General features: G+C 41.2%; 1 pseudogene; it reads right to left on the reverse strand.

Annotated features, from left to right (window-relative positions):
* Positions 1-805: 805 nt before the first annotated feature.
* On the reverse strand, positions 806-932 carry LOC148358739 (U2 spliceosomal RNA; annotated as a pseudogene).
* Positions 933-4,503: the final 3,571 nt, after the last annotated feature.

Genomic DNA, 4,503 nt, shown 5'->3' on the forward strand with positions numbered 1-4,503 from the left:
ATCCCTTAAACCCCTAGGGTCATAGGGGCACCGGTTCCTATGGTGTGTTTTGGGAAAGTGCAGCTTGGTGGCACCCATCCATTTTCAGGCCAACAAATGTTTCCAACTTTTGAATCGTATTAAGCGAATGTGCTAACCACTGCACTATTACCAAATGTTGATATGCTTGTATTTCTCTGTTTAATAGGATTTTAAGGGAATAAAAAGCAGTCTTTATTTGAAAGGCCATAATCAGCCAATTATTCCGTGCTAGCTAATTAGGGACCTAGTTGCGGGGAAGGTAGGAACATGAGAGAGAAGACTTCTAAAAAAAATGGTTTGAATTGACTTGAGCCGGTAACCGAACACCTGCACAAAACACAGGAGGCCAAGGGAGCTAAACAGTTGACATGAGAGAGAGGAACATATTAGGAAACACGACAAGACAGACATGATAATGGATCATAATATCCAACTGATTACCGTAAATTCCGGACTATAGAGCGCACCTGATTATAAGCTGCACCCACCACATTTTAAGAGGAAAACAGATTTTGTACATATACAAGCCGCACCTGTATATAAGCCGCATGCGCCCACATTTAAAAATGTAACACAAACACAAAATTAACCCAAACCCGACTTCAAGTCCCGCGATTGAAACTAAATGGGGTTTTTAAGGGTTATTGTTCTATCTTCGTTATTCATTATCCATTATCCGTTATCGGTCGGTTCATAATACGCTACAAAGCCTAAGAGCCGGGACACTTACTCTCAGCCAAAAGGCCAAGCTAAGGTCCTAGCCCTAAAGCCCTGCTGCGATCATTGCGAATGCACCGTTCCCGGAGGTACTGCAATACCGGGCCGATGAGTGGAGTGGACAGAGCAAGCTCCTATTCCATCCCCGGATTGCAAAAATCAAAGATCATGGCTACTACACAGATTGAAACTAAATGTCCTTCATTAAAGTCCAGAGTCCAAAAATCACAGCCGGCAAAATTAATGGAAAATGATACCGGTACTTAAGGTTTGATGCAGACCTGCAGAGTCCAGGTCCCGTTGAAAGTAATCCAAGAAAAAAAGTGTATATTTCCAAAGCTAAGGGTGGGGAAAATATATCAGATGAACACATTTACTCACGCAACTCCTTTTTCTTTAACCAACTTTTTACCCCCTCTTCTTTCCTTGTCTGTCCCTCACCTTTAGCGGTCCCCACTTAAACTCAGCACCCCGCGTTTGTTCCGCCCCTCCTTTTTCGTTCACCCGTGCAAAACATATCAGAATAAGTGTCTAAAATAAATACATAACAAAAATACACAGTTACAAATCCATATTATACATGGGTTACACATATTTACAAAGAAAGACGGTACACCGAGAGAGTTTTTAAAGCTTTAATAATAATAATATAACTTTCTTCCCAAACGGTGCCTGTGACAGGCCAGTTAATGGTAGCAACACTCCACCGCCGCTGGCGGCCGTTAGAAAAATTACATAAATTGGCCGCATCAGTGAATAAGCAGCAGGGTTGAAAGTTAGGGAAAAAAGTAGCGGCTTGGAGTCCGGAATTTACGGTAATCTGTCGGGATTTACTACCAATTCTGTTTGTGAACTCTTATACTTCCGTCTATATTCAAGAAAGCTCACTGTGTTTGTGCAATCCACCAAAAGCACATGACACAACCTGCACCAAAAGTTGAGCCTGCTTTTCAGTGAAGGACTGTGCATTTTACACCTAGGCCTTCACTCCAGTCTGAATTAGTCATGTTTCGTACGCAAACGTATGCTCCTGGAAGGGAATTTTCCCATTTTATTTGTGAGAATCTGGTAGAGGAGCGAAGAGAGAGAGAGGATAGCGGGGGTTGCAATGGGCCCTGTGTCGCGTAGATGTAAACAAGACTGTATAAACACAGACCAAGAAGAAGAGCAATGGATTAGATAATAAAAAAGAAAAAAAAGCTAGAGAGAATTTCGGCCTGACCCGAACGTAATGATTGACATTTTAGGCCTGACCTGGTACGGAATTTGGGTGTTCTTGGGCTTTTGACTCTAGACTGAAAGTGTCTGACAAAACCTTCTCCCACTTGCGAAAGTCTTGCTCCACCTATCATATTAAATCAACTCAGCAATATATTTTCTAGCAAAGCTCAGTCTCTTCAAGTTGAAGGCTGTTGTCGCTATCGCTTTGGTGGATTACCACTCCACGGCCAATTATAGTTTGTGAAACTGGTGAATTCTCAGAAGGCCTGCTGGCAGGAGGTCAGACAACAACTCGGTATAGGTTAGACTAAACCAATCGCTTTTAAAAAGACTGATGTTAGCGTGCATGACCTTTCAGAGTTTTTCTGAAGGCTTCTGGGTAGATTTCTGACCCTAGCAACAACTATAATTGAAATGTGACTGGTTAAATGTTTAAACATAAAAGCATACATCTGGAAGCAGCACAGCCAGGGAGGGGCTTTAAATTGAAGCTGACAAACAATCTGGAATAATTTAATAAGGATTGATGAACAAAAATATGATAAACATGACGTAATTCAGATATTTTTAAAGCAGTCCTGGTGGCCCACCACTGTTGCTCTGATATAGTCAATATTGTACTCTATCTTCTGTCACTGATTTCTTGATAGTACCAGAATCATATCTTCTCAAAACAGTACCTCTTAAAATGCAAAGTTATGGGACACAATATATATTTGACGTGGCACACAGCAATAGTAAAATGACGTGACTCCATGGCTTATTTTCCCCATTCTGCACACAATATGTGTTTGTCTACACGTGAGAAGCTGAACCCAAGCTTATTATTCCAAACAAACCAACTCAGATTAGCCCGCATCCCATATCACCTCGCACAGACTCAGACGCACACAATTCAAATACACATACGGGCGGAATCAAATAGACTGTAATGTCGTTACCACAGGAACAAATATTGCCAGCTCACCCAGCTGATGAAATAGACAGTGTTTACCCTCCTCCAAATGTCCGGTTAATTCTTGCATGCAGGGTTATGCGTGTGAAATGTGTGTCCTCGAATAGCACACCACAGCGTAGGCAGCAGTACACAATTTCCACAAACGCATAATCAAACAAGCACGCCGAGAAGACACCGTGGCTAAAACGATCGTCCATGCTATTGACTGTTTTGCTCGTAAATATAAACTCAAGGGCATGTTCCTCCCTGGAGTCACCCGGGCGGAGTAATTCTTCATATATCAGAATAATACCGTATCTAAAGGCAACTAGACTTGCCATTCCTTTAGGCAGGTCCGGTCCACCTTAGAGCTGAGTTATTTTGTTCGAGCAAAACACAACAAACCTAGACAGGCTGTAATAACCCATTCAGGGCAATCCCTGTTAAGATGATGGCTAAAGCTGTCAATGGTATTTAATGAGATTTGGTAACATTGTTGTTCTGTCTTGTAATATTAGTTTTTTATGTGACAAATTCTCTTGTTTGGTTAAATCAAGGGTGTCAAATTCGTTGAACATAGTGAACAGGGGCTGGACTAGTAATAGAATGGCATAAACGCTCCAGAGGGTCATCAAAACAGCCCAGAAAATCGCCGGTTGCTCTCTGCCCAGTCTGGAGGACATTGCCAGCTCTCGCTACCTCAGCAGAGCAGAAAACATCATCAAGGACTTTTCTCACCCCGGCCACCACCTCTTTGACCTGCTGCCTTCCGGCAAGCGCTACAGGTCACACAAAACAAAAACAAACAGACTCAGAGACAGTTTCTTCCCCAGATCCATTACCACCCTATACACACACCGCACAAAAAACTAAAAATGGTACTGATGTTTATGTTTCTTGCACAATGTTGACTGCACTATGTTTACTGCTCACCTTGCACAATATTGACTATTTTGTTGCACTATGTTGACTATTTTTGCACCAAATACATATTGCATAAACCCTTACGATACCAACTGTATGTAACATCCTACAAGCCGTCATTTCTTTGTGTAAATATTGTGTAAAATATAACTATAACCTTATCATCCTTGTTTTATAACCTTATCTTCTCTGTTCCTTATCTTCTTGGTTTCTTTACCTCACTCTGAATGTGTGAAACTGGAGTGTCATGCCCAATTCCGTTGTCACAATATGTTAACCCATTTTGTAACAATGACAATAAAGTTCTCTTCTATTCTATTCTATTCTATTCTATTCTATTCTATTCCAAACAGTGTGCCTCAGCTGAAGGGCTCACAATTAAATTACGATAAGAATTCAGGCGTTTAAGATTCCACTAAGATATAATCTTGTATATTTGTTGGACACTGCCCTGCCACCAAGATGTTTCCCCTAATAGTTTCCGACCCCAGACTCTGCCAACACAAAGAAAGACCCACAATTTATTCACGGGAAGTGATCAGACTCTCTAGCTGTATATTAAAAATGTTAAACCCCTTAAGTGGTCATTTGTTATCAAAAGATTTGCATATGTATCATATTTCATGCCAGAGGATTTATTTTACAGTGTGTCCGACTGAAATCTCACAGATTATCACTTATTC

The sequence above is a fragment of the Urocampus carinirostris genome, chromosome 10 (genome assembly GCF_059441175.1).
Source record: "Urocampus carinirostris isolate Australia breed hairy pipefish chromosome 10, RoL_Ucar_1.0, whole genome shotgun sequence".
NCBI classification, from domain to species: Eukaryota; Metazoa; Chordata; class Actinopteri; order Syngnathiformes; family Syngnathidae; genus Urocampus; species Urocampus carinirostris.